We start from the raw sequence: 15342 nt of genomic DNA, 5'->3' as shown, positions 1-15342 counted from the left end.
GCACGAACCCGTGTCCCCTGCATCGGCAGGCGGACTCTCAACCACTGCGCCACCAGGGAAACCCCAACTATCATTATTTTTAACGGAGGTAGATTGGAGTGGTAAGAATACTGGAAGAGTCGGAGGGCGGGTGTAGGCGCTGGATCCTTGCACCTAAATTTTCAGAGCCCCGGTTTCCTCCTCTGTACAATCAGGTGGCCTGAGTGGAACACGTCGAAGAGCGGTAAAGGATACAGCCGGAGTTTGGGGAAACGAGGGGCCACGGGGCAGAAAGGGTTAGCGACCAGCCCGGGGGCGGACTTGCGGGAGCCCTCGGAGAGGCCCCGCCCCGCCGCGCCCCGCCGCGCCCCGCCCCGCATCGGAGGCCCTGGCAGCTCCAGCCCAGGAGCAGTTCCGGTGCCAAAACCCTTCCCTCCCCCGCTCCCCCGGAAGTGCTTTTCCAGGGTTCGGGCCGGAGAGAGGCCTTGTAGGTACAGACGCTGAGGCTCGGTCGGCTCCGAGGAGGGGCTCTTTCCCGGGTGGGAGTCCGGGGTTCCGCGCCCGCCAACCCGCGCCTTGCCCTCTCCCAGCTCCCGGGCCGACGGTGAGTGGCCGGCGGAGTGAACTGCGACGGCCGCGGGCCGCGTCGGGGCTGGCGCTCTCGGGCCCCCGCTGCCCGCTCCGGGCTGCGGGCTGGGCTGTCGGGGTTCGAGAAAGGGGGTTGTCGACCGCCGCGGTCTTCGCCCAGCCCGCGGGGCGGGAAGGAGCGGGCGGTGGGGCCGTGGGGTGGGCGGGGCGGAGCCGGGGAGGGGGTTCCCGGAGCTGTTGTTGCTGTTGGGACTTGAAAGTAAGAATGGGCTGGGCCTCCGTCCAGCCAACCCCCTCATTTCTGCTCCCCAAAATCGTTGCGCTGCCTCTCGGATTTGGTTTTCTCTGTCCGACCCGGGTCTGGGAATCTGGACGTCAGACCCAGTCTTGGGCTCTAGTTCCCGACTTCCGCGACCTCTGGGTCTGTCCTCGGGCTCAGTAATTAGCTGGGGTCCCAGAGGTGGTGTCTCCTTGGTCCCAGGGCGGGGCGAAGCGCGTGTCGATACCGGAGATCTTTTGCAAGGCTTTCCATCTAGACCCGCTTAGGTGTTGCCTACGGTCGATTTGGACTGCGCTTGGGACGAGTTCTGGATACGTAGGTCAGTGTGGCACCACCGTGCCTCCGATGATCTTTACAAACTCGAAAGCTTATTCAAGCTGTTGTTGAAGTCACTTCTTAAAAAAACAACTTGCTTGAGGAAAATCGGGAGCTCAGGTAAATTCCCTTATTTTCTTGGCAGACGTAAAAAATGATGCTTTCTCTAATCTACATTCCTAATTCTGTGGCTCTCAGAAGTCGCAGTTGGTTGATGAGTTTAGTCTGCGTTTGTTGCACAAATTGACTGCAGAGGATTGGAGAATTATTATGCCCCCTCTTTCCCGAATTTTGTATACTTGGAATTGTCATTTTCCTTAACAGTTCATATTTGGAATTGTCATTTTCCTTAACTTTAAAGAAAAATTGTTCTCGGTAACTCCAAGGTTCCTTAGACTGTTACAGCTGTTCCTGCAATGCAGAGGTTCGCACAGGTGGGCAGAGGTGTTTTGGTTTTTGTCTTTAGTTGTTGTTTTTTTTTAATTTATAGTATGAGGTGTTAATTCGGATAAATTGAGCATTTCCTAGAGGAGAAAGTGATGTAGGTAGTTGTTTATAGTGAACAGATTTTAGATAATAAACTACTCCTGAAAGGTTTGTAGGAAATAGGATTTTCCACATTTAATGGTGATTTTAAAATTATGATCATAAGGGAATGCAGTTACTGCAGATTTTGACTACCAGTAGATGACCATTATTTTTGCAGTGTAAAGTATATGCACACCATCTTTGTGAAACCAGTGACACTTGCCTGCACTTCTCATCTTGTGCTTATATTAGGACTTAAGCTGTAGTTTTTTGGGGGTACTTATCTCATTTTCTCACCTCTCACAACTGGAAGGGGAGGTAGTCTCATGAATTAGGGAAAATAGACTGAAGTGACAAGTTCAGGGAGCTCTCTTATGCAAAAGAAGATTTATTTCAGGGTTGTTGATCTTCAACAGGCAAAGGGTGGATGATTTTTAAAGTCCCTGGAAAAAATTGTGGAGTGAAGATTAGTTGCTCAACTTTTAGATTTAGATGAAAACTGTAGATTCTTAGCTATTTGAAATGCTCTAATTGTTTAGAGCCTATGGTTGGAATATTGGAATTGAGAGAATCTGGAAACAGAGTCAAGTTAGATACGATTGTGGATCTGTACTGAAGGTATGATAGTTAATGTGTTTTGAAGGGAGGGATTTCAAGAATTGTAAGAACAGAAAAAGGTAATTGGGGAAAATCAGATACCCTTAGTAAATTTAATTATGTTTAGTTCAACAGATACTGAACATTTACATTGGAGCTTATATCATTCAAGTCAATTCAACAGATATTGATATGTTAGGCATCAGGCTATGTTAGGCAACCATGCAGGAGCAAGTAAAGATACAGCCCTTACAGCTAAGCTTCATGTTTTTGGCAATAATTTTTTTAAGGTTTGTCAGAAATCATGAAGAGCATATTAAATATTGAAGCATATTAAAATATTTTTCTAATTGGAGGTGAGTTCTTTGTGCTTCATGAAAATCACTGCTAGGCATTATAGGATGCAAAGATTAAACCTTGGGTCTTTAGGAGTTTGAAATCTAGAAGGGAATGTCAGATATTTGTATAAAAATTTACAGCATATAGAAATATACGTTAACACTACATGAGTGGTTTGATCTAAAATTTGGAGTTGTATGAAAGGAAAATGGATTAATTCTTAGCTAGAGTAAAATGGAAAGTGGTGTAGGTATAGGTATATTATAAATATATATATAATACTTACAAAGTTAGCTCTGAAGCTCTTATTTATTGAGCATTTAGTGTATACCAGGCTCTATGCTAGTTGCTTTACATACATTTTCTAAGCCTCATAACAACATCTAAGCATATTTCTTAATAATGAGGGCACTGATACTTACATAAGTTAAGTAACTTATCCGGGCTATGTAGCTAGCAGGTAACTGAGCCCCAATTTGAATCCAGGTCTGCCTGGTGCCAAAGCCTGTGTGTTTTCGCTACAGCATGCTACCTTGCAGTAAACCAGCAGCCTGAGTTCAACACTACAGAGGGTAAGACTTTTCTAAGCCAGAAGTTTAGGGGCTGGGAGTAGGTGGATGAAGAAAGCTTTTTAAATAAAGGGAATGATGTGAGCACAAATGTGGAGGTGGGAAAGTTCATTGTGTCCTCAGAGGAAAGTTAGTGGACCAGATTACCTAGAATATAGGGTTCATTTTGGGGAATAAGAGATGAGGTTTGAAATTTAAATTGGGGCTGGATTGTGGAACATGTATAAATGCTGTATTTAGGAGTATTTGGGAAGTAATGAGAAACTACCAAAGTCTAACAGTGTAGTGTGTAGAATGATTTGTTGTAGACAGCTGACTTTCAGTAGAGTATAAATAATAGGCAAGGGCAATGGTGTTGGTATGATTTACTAGGTGGGTGGAAGGAGGGATTGTTGGGAAAGGTTTGGAGGAAGTGGAGGTTGAAGATTACACTCATTTTAAGTGCGGGTGATGGCTATCAGTGGTGGTACTATTACTAGAAATATGGACAAGAAGGTGCATAATGAGATCAGTTTTGAACATGCTGAGTTTTTTATATACTTACCAAACACTGGAAATGCTCAGAGGTTTTTGGAAATACGGGTTTGTAGTTCATGAGAGAGGTCAGTGCTAGGCATATATTAAACGTGTGTAGAGAATGATATAAACAGATGTATTAGTTGAATCTGTATATGAAGATGAAAGAGCCAAAGGAGAGTTTAGATGGAAAGAAAAAAAACCCCTTTATTTTAGACGGCATCTATTTAAAACAGAAGGAAAAGACACTAAATAGATAATTTTATTCAGTGGGTAAAAAACTTGATAGTCTGTGTAGTGCTCACTCACATTGCAGATTCAGATGGAGTAGAAAAGAATCCGATCATTGAAAATCTAATTGGGAAACAAAACTTTCTTGCCGTTGCTAGTACGAATACTCTGCTATCATTACTCTATTTCAGAGAGGAAGAACTATTTCAGACTCATTTGGTTCAGGGTGTTAGTCTTTGGTTACTGTAGAGCTGTTTGGTCGTTCCTTTTGGACATTTGTTGGCAAGTGATATGGAAGCAATTCTCTGATATTGCTTTTTATTCTCTTTATTTATTCTCTTTAAGTACTCTCTTTATTTATATGTATAACTTTCAATTTTGGTTTCAATATCAAGAACTTCTGATTATTCAAAGATAATTTTTGTGCCTCCTGTTACTACTGGCTGCTAATAGTGCTTTCCATAGAAAATGGTATTTAATTACATATTTTTCTTTCAACTCTCTTTTATAAGTACTTTTGATTAACATGAGTAGTTTTGTCTCTAATGTTTGGACTATCCTAGAGAGATAGGATGATAAGACACTTTTTATCCATCATATAATGATACATATATAAAAATGATATATTTTAATTTGGAAACTATTTAAGAACTATAGATTTATAGAACTTCGTGCAGTTTTCTGTTTAGATATTTAATTTAAGGGCACCTGTGTATCAGTGTGTAAAAGATTGTAATTATTTGCAGAATGAGGCTTAGAGTTGTAACTTTTTGAGGGCAAGTTGATTATTTTTAGACTGAGTCACCATGGAAGTGTTTATTTCCTTCTTGATCATTCATACATTCCTTTTGTTTTTAGGAATATGGCTTTCACTGTGTGAAAGCCAGGCGCTTGGGAACACGGAGGAGTCCTGTGTCAGCGCTGTTGGAGGCAGGGGTTTGTGTGTGCTTTGTCTGGGCTGGTTCGCTTAGTTGCTGTGAGCCTGCTATTCATGAGGCAAAGGTCAGGAGTTCCACTTAGCTTCAGTCTGAGTGATGGCCAGGGAGTACACCTCTCACTCCTGCCAGCTGTCTTGGAAATGCCTCGGTTGTCCTTGGTCACAAAGGTGACTGGATTGGGATGGATCTTTTTACCACTGGAAGAATATTAGAGGAAATTTAGCATGATGGTTAGGAGCTCTGACTCTGGAATCAGACAGACCCGTGTCAAAATTCTTGGTCTGTGACCTTGGGAGAGTCCCTAAACCCCTCAAAGCCTCGATTTCCTCATTATTGAATAGGTTAATATTTGGTTTGGGCATGTGCTACCATTGCTTTCTTTTTCCAAGTGGGAGTTAGCTGCTTGGGCCCGTGGTTCCCAAATGCGGTGTCAGTCCACGACAAAGTTTTCACTTGTCTGAAGTGAAATGAGAATGGGTGAACTTCTCATAAACCTACACTTATTTAATTTAGAAGATAATATTTTTTTTTCTAAAATTATCTCTTACCATTTTTGGTATAAGCATATTAGGTTTTTTTAAATGAAATAATGGTGATAGTAATTGTTAGTTATTTCCCTTTTAAATGTCTTTGGCAGAATAAAAGTTGGCAACTCTGTTCATTCCCCCCGCCCCCCCACCTTTTTTGTCACCTAAAGATTACGACTTTGTGAAATCTGAAAATCTTGGTTTAAACAGAGCCAGGAGATTGCGGGGGGAGTACTCATCCAACATATTTATGCATATTCAAGTTAGATTTGGGGTACATTCTACCCTTCGACTACCCTAGAGGCTGTATTGTGATTCTCACCTCCATTGCATCTAATTTTGTCAAGTTTTACATTAATACTTATGGCACATTTCAAGGAGCAGTTCAGATTGTTTTCAGTTGAGTTCAAACAAGTTGCTCCAAATTATTTGTTTAAAGCTGTGTTTCTCAACCAGAGTCCCACGAGGAGACCAGCGAACCGTGGGGGCCGCTGCTGTAAGTCATCCTCTGTTGATGAGCCAGGAAGACAAATACCTCGCCTTTGACATAGTGAAGTAGCAGAAAGTGGTTTTCCTTTTCACCTCTCCTGCAGGATCGTTGAAGCTAGAGTGAGAAAATCTTCGTTTAATATAGCAAGTAAACCTTGTACACATATTGGTATTCAGAATGCTTTCTAGAGAAAGAGAATGGTTCAGTACTTTGCATAATGGGTTATGTAAGTGGAGCCCCAGAAGTCCTCCTGGGGACACAAAACAATTATTAGCATAAGTGTTTATTGAAATTGCATTCAGCTGTTTAGATGAGAAGCTTATTGACCCCCTGGTTCACTTAGAGTTGGGGGAAAACTTAAGTTGCAAACCTAGCCTAAGTGACTTAAATTAAGGCTTAATATTTGTTTCCTTCGAATGTTTTTGGTTAGATAATTTTAAAAAATTCGAGTGCTATAGAAATACTTAATTTGTGTTAGAATGCCTAAAGCAAAATGTTCAGGTTAAGCTGAAACAGCTTAGGCCCTCTGTCCTTTAATTTTAAAGAAAGTGGAGGTTTGCTGCTTTAGATATTAAGGATGCTATTGTTTTATAGAGTTTTGTTGTACATCATTGTTTCTGTTAAATAAAAAAATAATGTAGAATTCATTTATTTTAAGAATGCTTAAATTTTTCCTCCAAAGTGCTGCTGACGGCAGAAATGAATGGTATGTTCAGAAGTCTGGAGGTGCGGCCCAGAGTGTCCTGCTATAAGTAGAAATTTTCACTATGCCTGTAGCGTTTTGTTTTTAAAAATTCATATGAATTTTGCATTTTGCTGTTTTATATGTATGTAAACAGTATTTTAAAGTACTGCCAACTAAAGTTGGTGCCCCCAAGAAGGGTCATGTGTTCATCCTGTGGATTTTTGTATCCTTTTGATGTGGCTTGTATTACAATTTAGTAGCACTGTGCTTAACTATTTAATTTTGGCTCATTAAAAAAAAAATCCTGTGTTCTGATGGTTTTGGTGAGACATGGGAGATGGTGAAGAGGTCCTCACACTTTCTACATATTTCTTAACAAACAGCCAACTTTTAAAATACTACTAAGTAGCTGTAGTTTCATAGAAATAAAATGACTTTGAAAGGAGATTTAATAATTATAAAAGTAAGAACATCTGAAAATTTAAGATTATTCAATTATCAGTATATTTCTAATGTTATAAAAATATAGCAGCATTGTCTAAAAAACTTACTGCAGTGATGGAAATATTCTGTATCTGCATTATTTAATATAGTGGACCTCAAATGGCTACTGAGCACTTAAAGTGTGTCCAGTGTTACAGAGGAACTGAATTTTAAATTTTATTTAATTTTAATTAACTTTAAGTGTGAACAGTCCCTTGTGGCTACTGTATTAGTGCCGCTCTCTAGGGTTAGGAAGACAAGAGGGAGAAGAGAGGTTAGGAATCTTCGTGCCACCCCTCAGCTCAGTTATAGGCAACGATTAGGCACTCAATAGGTAGTTGTTAAATAAAATAATGAATCTTTTTTAATTCTTTCAATTTTAAATACCAAGGTCTGGGACATATTCTAGATTTTTAGGGAATGATGACTAGCCTTTCGTTTTTTTTCTTGTGTTGATTTTTAAGATTTACTTTTATTACAAAAGCATATAGGATAATAAATGTACAACTTAAATAATTATAAAATGAACTACCATGTACCACTAACTAGCTTAAACAGTAGAACACTGCCTCTTTGATGCCCCTTTGTACTTCTCACCACTTGTGTTCTCTGACATGGTTCCTAAGTAACCGCTGTCTGAATTTTGTGTTAATCATTCCCTTGCTTTTCTTTGTAATTTTGGTGAATGTATTTAAAAAAAATCCATTTTCCTGTCTCTTCATATTTGCAAGTTAAATTCTGTGTAATTTTCCTTTATCTTAGTTCACCCTGATTCCGAAAAAATTAGATATTATTGTTGTTTTAAACACTGTTGCTTTGATTTGCCTATATATTTACAAGTGTCTTTGCTCATTTCCATTTGCATCTCAGACTTCCTGTCTGGGATTTGGGATCAGATCATTTTCTCTCTGCCTGAATATCCTTTAGAGGGTCTGTTGTTGAAAAACTTTTTATTTGTTCGAAAGTGCCTTAGTCTTCTTCTTGAAGGTAGCTCTTCTGAGTGTGCATTCAATGCTAGCAGTATTTTTTTCTTTATTATAGATCTTATTCCATTCTCTTCTGGCTTTTATTGCTGTTGAAAAATTGGTAATTCATGTAATTTGTCATTCCTTTAGAGATACAGTTGGCCCTCCATATCTGCAGGTTCTGTATCCTTGGATTCAACCACCTATGGGTTGAAATATTCGGAAAAAAAGTCTAGAAAGTTCCAAAAAGCAAAACTTGAATTTGTTTCATGTTGGCAACTATATATATAGCATTTCCACTGTATTAAGTATTAGAAGAAATCTAGAGTATACACGAGGACATGCATGGGTTATATGCAAATACTCACAATTTTATATAAGGCACTTGAACATTGGAGGTGTATCCTGTGGCGTCTTGGAACTGTTCCCGTTTGGATAACCGAGAGACAACTGTATCTGTTGTTTCATTATAGCTAGTTTTAGAATCTTTTCTTTGTCCTTGGTGTTCTGCACTTTCATTTTGATATGTCTAGAAGACGGTTTCTTTTATTTATTATGCTTGATATTCAGTAGGCTTTGGAATCTGAAGATTGGTGTCTTTCAACAATTTTGGAGAACTGTTGGCCATTTTCTCCTCAGATTTATTTTCTATACTTTCTATCTGAAACTTGTATTTGAAGTATGTTAGATCTTTTTACCCTATCCACCAGGCCTCTTAACCTGTTTTTTATATTTTCCATTTCTGTATTTATCTGTATTGTGTTCTCAATAATTAGTATCTTTTCTTCCAGTTAGCTAATTCTCACTTCAGCTTTGTTCACCTGTTTTATTGAATTTTTTTCACTTTGTTTTAACAATTATATCAATTTTTTTTATTGTGGTAAAGTATACATAAATAGAATTTACCATTTTAACCATTTTAAAGCATACAGGTCAGTGACATTAAGTATATTCACATTGTTGTGCAATTATCACCACTGTCCATCTCCAGGACTTTTTTCATCATCATAAACTTCATGAAGTTGGTACCCATTCAACGATAAGTCCCTGTTCCCTCTTCACCCAGCCCCTGGCAACAACTATTTTACTTCCATGAATTTATCTATTCTAGGTACCTCATATACATGGATCATACAATATTTGTCCTTTTGTCTGACTCATTTCACTCAGTATAATGTCTTTAGGGTTCATCTGTGTTGTACCATGTTTACTGAGTTTCTAAAAATTTCATTTACTATGTTTTTTTAATCTCTAGAAGTTCCATTCACTTCCTTTTTAAGACTGTTTATCTATCCTTTTTTTGTAGTTATTCCTTTTTTAGTCATGTTCTCAAGGTATCTTTTATTTCTTAAACATCTACTAAATATACTTATTTTATATTTGTCTGATAATTCCAGTATCTGAAGTCTTTTTTTTTTTTAATTAATTAATTTATTTTTTATTTTTGGCTGCATTGGGTCTTTGTTGCCACGTGCGGGCTTTTTCTAGTTGCGGCTAGTGGGGGCTGTTCTTTGTTGCGGTGCGCAGGCTTCTCATTGTGGTGGCTTCTCGTTGCAGAGCACGGGCTCTAGGCATGCAGGCTTTTGTAGTTGTGGCACGTGGACTCAGTAGTTGTGGCTTGTGGGCTCTAGAGCACAGGCTCAGTATAGTTGTGGTGCATGGGCTTAGTTGCTTTGCAGCACATGGGATCTTCCCGGCCCAGGGCTCAAACCCTTGTCCTTTGCATTGGCAGGCGGATTCTTAACCACTGTGCCACCAGGGAATACAGTATCTGAAGTCTTTGCAGATGTGATTCTGCTGTTTGTTTTGCTGGCTCTTGCTCATGGTGCTGTGTTTCCCTAATTTGTTTTGTAATTGGACTGTGAAGTTCCTTAGAACTTTCTCTCTATTAATTTTGCAGAGTGATTTTTAAAAAATGGTATATAGCTTAGAGCTTATAAGTAACCCCCTGGAGATTAGTATCCTGTGTTCTTAAACTTTTTATTTTGAAATAATTTCTAACTTATAGTAAAGTTGCAGGAGTGATATAGTAGACTCTTACACCCTTTACCCGTATTTACCAATTTTTAACATTTTGCCATATTTGTCTTATGGCACACACACACATTATTATTTATTTTTGTGAACCATTGAAGAGTATGTTGCATGCCTTTTTTACTTCTTAATATCCCAGGGTGTATTTTCTAAGGATAAGGTATTCTCTTATGTAATCACAGTACTGTTATCAAATTCCAAAGTTTAACATTGATAAATACTTTAGTCTGCATACACTTTATATTCCAATTCTGTAGATTTGATCATATCTTGTATTTGGTTGTCCTTTCTTTTTAGTCTCTTTAAAGTCGAAGAGTTCCTTAGCTTCTCTTCGTCTTTTATGCAGTTAAAGAATCTAGGTAAGTTATTTTATAGAAAGTTTTTCAATTTGGATTGGCCTGATTTGCCTCATGATTTCAGGTTATTTATTTTCAGCCAGACTACTGCAAAAGGTATGTGTCTCTCTCAGGATGTCACATGGGGATATACATATGTCTGTTTGCCCCTCATTAGCGATTTTAATTTTGGTCAGGGTGTTGACTGGTTTATTCATTATATAGTTACTGTTTTTCCCCTTACAATTAGTAAGCAACCTGCAGGGAGATCCTAGCATTGTGTTTTTCTTTTTCTTTTTCTTTTTTTTTTTAAATTAATTTATTTATTTTTGGCTGCTTTGGATCTTCGTTGCTGCACATGGGCTTTTTTTTGTGTGTGTGTGGTACACGGGCCTCTCACTGTTGTGGCCTCTCCTGTTGTGGAGCACAGGCTCCGGATCCGCAGGCTCAGCGGCCATGGCTCATGGGCCCAGCCGCTCCGTGGCATGTGGGATCTTCCCGGACCGGGGCACGAACCCGTGTCCCCTGAATCGGCAGGTGGACTCTCAACCACTGCGCCACCAGGGAAGCCCCACGTGGGCTTTTTTTAGTTCCAGCGAGCAGGGGCTACTCTTCGTTGTGGTGCACAGGCTTCTCATTGTGGTGGCTTCTCTTGTTGCAGAGCACGGGCTCTAGGCATGTGGGCTCAGTAGTTGTGGCACATGGGCTTAGTAGCTCTGTGGCATGTGGGATCTTCCCGGACCAGGGAGCGAACCCATGTCCCCTACATTGGCAGGCGGATTCTTAACCACTGCACCACCAGGCAAGTCCCTGTTTTGCTTTTTCTTAATGAAAAGCTAAGTACAGTAATAATATATCTTTTCATTTGTATAGTGCTTTCTAGTTTGTCGAGCTTTTTTTTTTTTGGCTGTGTTGGGTCTTCGGTGCCACGTGGGCTTTCTCTGGTTGCAGCGAGTGGGGGTTACTCTTCGTTGTGGTGCGCGGTCATTGTGGTGGTTTCTCTTGTTGCGGAGCACAGGCTTTAGGTGCACAGGCTTCAGTAGTTGTGGCATGAGGGTGAGGGCTCAGTAGTTGTGGTGCACAGGCTTAGTTGCTCTGCAGCATGTAGGATCTTCCCGGACCAGGGCTCGAACCTGTGTCCCTTGCCTTGGCAGGCGTATTCTTAACCACTGTGCCACCAAGGGAGCCCCTGCCAAGCATTTTTATACATACCTCGTTTATTGCTTTTTAAAAAAAAATTGCTTTTATTGTACTTCATTCTATTGTGTTTTTTGCAAATCAAAGGTTGTGGCAACCCTTTGTTGAGCAAGTCTATTGGCGCTATTTTTCCAATAGCATTTGCTTGCTTCATGTCTCTGTGTTACGTTTTGGTAATTCTCACAATATTTCAAACTTTTTCATTATTATTATTTGTTATGGTGATTTGTAATCAGTGATCTTTGATGTTAACTACTATGACTTTCTGAAGGCTTAGATGATGGTTAGCGTTTTTTAGCAATAAAGTTTTTTTTTTAAGGCAAACAAGTTTTTATTTAAATTCAGGTACGTACATCGTTTTTTTTTTTTTTTTTTTTTTTTAGATGTAATGCTGTTGTACACTTCATAGACTACAGGATAGCATAAACATAACTTTTACATGCACTGGGCAACCAGAAAAATTTGTGTGACTCGCTTTATTGCGATACTCACTTTATTGTGGTGGTCTGGAACTGAACCTGCAGTATGTCTTAGGTATGCCTGTATTTTATGATCTTTTTTTTTTTTTTTTTTTGCGGTACGTGGACCTCTCACTGTTGTGGCCTCTCCCGTTGCGGAGCATAGGCTCCGGACACGCAGGCTCAGCGGCCATGGCTCACGGGCCCAGCCGCTCCGCGGCATGTGGGATCTTCCCGGACCGGGGCACGAACCCGTGTCCCCTGCATCAGCAGGGGGACTCTCAACCACTGCAACACCAGGGAAGCCCCTATGATCTTATTTTAATCTTTATGGAAATAGTACCTATTTTATAGTTCTGGAAACTAAGACTCAGAAACATGGCTAGCTAATAAGAGGTAGCACTGGAATTCAAGCCCTTGTTTTCTGACTTTTTTTTCTTTAACTAGCTACAGTTGCCTTTTAAGTTGGTAGATAGACTGTTAACTCAGGGCATGATCTATGTCTTGTTTACTGTGTTGTCAGTACTTCAGACTGTTGAATGAATAAATAACATATAGACATGAGTTGCTATCTGACTTAAGGGTCTTATATGGTAGTAGTTCTAATGTAATTGTATTACTTATTCACATATTTTATATTTATATATAAATATAGGTATATGTATCATGTGTAAGTATGTATAGGTACATGATAATATACATAATTGCTTAGAGCTTAAAGCTTGTGTAGAAGGATTTTCTGATGCTTTGCATAACTGTAGCTAAGAGTTTTTTCAGATTAAAAAGTTAATGGATTTGCACATAGCGAAGAAAATTTGGCTTTCTTTTTCTTGGCCACGCCACACGGCCTGTGGGACCTTAGTACCCTGACCAGGGATTGAACCTAGGCCTTCAGCAGTGAGAGTGTAGAGTCCTAACCACTGGACCTCCGGGGGATTCCTCCAAATTTGGCTTTCGTAAAGGCATTAGGTGGTAAAGATCAGTGAGGCAGATTTTCTGATATTAGTTCAATTCTTTTTCTAATTGTTAAACTAGTCTTGAAGATTTCGCTGATCGGAGGAAATGGCTTAAAGTTTTTCTAAGCTCAACTTTTTCACCGATACTAGAATGTAGTGTTGGTTAATGTAATCTTTTGACCTGGTGAATTGGTAGAAGCTGGGCCCTATCCACATTCACCTTTTTTTCCCTCTTACTTTCTACCTCCCGTTCTTGGTTAAAGCTGGAGGGACTTTGGCATAGAACCTTGGTTAGAACACAAATTCATCCCTTGGCTTCAGTTATTGGGAGCCTACTAGCTATCAAGAACCATGCTGGGTGCTGAGGTTAAAATGGTGAATTCAGATAGATGTGGTTGTTGTCATGGAGCACAATCCAGAGGTGATGAGCTATTATATACCTTTGTCTGTATTAGTCATTTATATATTTAAATTGAATATATATAAGAAAATCTTATTTATATCTGCTGAAACTTTTCTGGCAAGGGAGAAAATTCTGAGGACTCCTACTTAATGGATTATGTAAGTATAGGGTTTGAGACTGAAAACTACTCAGTTAAGCGTGTTCTGAAAATTGACTGATAGCTTTAATTTAAATTGAAGCCTTTTATTAAAGCCTGACCTAAGTAAATTACGTTCAGTATAAAGACTGCCATTTGCTTCCTATGGGGTTTTATGAATAGTTACTAGGAGTAGTGTCTTGGAAGTTATATATGACATGGCTCTTTTACATTCCCTTGTCTCCCACTCCCTCAAAAAAGTTTAATGTTATACATGCAAGTACATATATATATATATATATATATATATATTTTTTTTTTTTCTTTTTGCGGTATGCGGGCCTCTCACTGCTGTGGCCTCTCCTGTTGCGGAGCACAGGCTCCGGATGCGCAGGCCCAGCGGCCATGGCTCACGGGCCCAGCCGCTCCGCGGCATATGGGATCCTCCCAGACCGGGGCACGAACCCGCATCCCCTGCATCGGCAGGCGGACTCTTAACCACTGCGCCACCAGGGAGACCCCATATATATTTTTTTAACTTTTATTTTGAGGTAGAGGTTTATAGAAAGTTGCAAAAATAGTATAGCCCTGTGTACTCTTCACTCAGTTTCCCCACAGTGACATCTTAGATAACTGTCATACAATAGGAAAATGAGGAAATTGATTTTGGGACGTTACTGTTGAGTAGAATACAGGCCATGTACAGATATCACTTACATTTCTGTGTGTGTGTGTAGTTCTGTACAGTTTTATCTCATATACAGTTTTGTTTAACCGCTCTCACGATCAAGATACAGAACTGTTCCATCGCCACAGAACTCCTTAGTGCTACTTCTTTGTATTCACAGCCCATCCCCCCATCGCTAGTTTTGTCATTTTGAGAATGCTATAAGAATGCAATTATACAGTGTGTAACCTTTCGAGATGCATGTTTTAAAAATATAGTTTGTTTTAATTGTAAATGTAAAGTAACATTGCAGAAAGGTTAGATGGTAGAAAAAACAGATTTTGAATCTACCACTCTAATACAATCATCATTCGGTGTTTTTTTTACATCCCGTTCTTATGATGTTTTATATCATATTTATAGTGTATGCTCAATTTTGTTTGCTTTTTAAAAATTAAAAAAAATTTTTTTGGCTGCACTGTGTGGCATGTGGGATCTTAGTTCCCTGACCAGGGGTCGAACCCATGCTCCCTGCAGTAGAAGTGTGGAGTCTTAACCACTGGACCACCAGGGAATTCCCTTGTTTGCTTTTTTTAAATTTTCTAATTTTTAAAAGTTTTTTAAAATTTTTTATTTATTTTGGGCTGTGTTGGGTCTTGGTTGCTGCACATGGGCTTTCTCTAGTTGTGGCGAGCAGGGGCTACTCTTCGTTGCAGTGTGTGGGCTTCTCATTGCGGTGGCTTCTCTTGTTGCGGAGCACAGGCTCTAGGCATGCAGGCTTCAGTAGTTGCAGCACGCAGCCTCAGTAGTTGCGGCACACAGGCTCAGTAGTTGTGGCTCGCAGGCTCTAGAGCACAAGCTCAGTAATTGTGGTGCATGGGCTTAGTTGCTCTGCAGTATGTGGTATCTTCCTGGACCAGGGATCAAACCCCATGTCCCTTGCATTGGCAGGTGGATTTTTAACCACTACACCACCAGGGAAGTCCCTCCTTGTTTGCTTTTTTAAACTTAACATTATATTAAGTATTTCCTGTGTTATCATCAAACTTAATTTTTGCTATTATAAGAAACGTTGCAGAAAACACCCAAGAGTATATATTTTTTTCATATTTTTAGTTATTTCCTT

The 15342-nt window shown here is 39.7% G+C and overlaps 1 protein-coding gene across 5 annotated transcripts in view; it reads left to right on the top strand.

The window, feature by feature from the left end:
* Nucleotides 1–453: 453 nt before the first annotated feature.
* FRS2 (fibroblast growth factor receptor substrate 2) overlaps nt 454–15342 on the top strand; it is a 123891-nt gene continuing 109002 nt past the window's right edge. For all 5 annotated transcript variants that reach the window (XM_060112409.1, XM_060112411.1, XM_060112413.1 and 2 more), the window contains exon 1: nt 454–583. The gene's annotated coding sequence lies outside the window, so the exon portion shown is untranslated. The remainder of the gene's footprint in view (nt 584–15342) is intronic.

The sequence above is a fragment of the Mesoplodon densirostris genome, chromosome 11, assembly GCF_025265405.1.
Source record: "Mesoplodon densirostris isolate mMesDen1 chromosome 11, mMesDen1 primary haplotype, whole genome shotgun sequence".
Taxonomy (NCBI): domain Eukaryota; kingdom Metazoa; phylum Chordata; class Mammalia; order Artiodactyla; family Ziphiidae; genus Mesoplodon; species Mesoplodon densirostris.
Note: the sequence above shows the minus strand (reverse complement) of the source record. Positions and strands in the feature narration are given on the sequence as shown.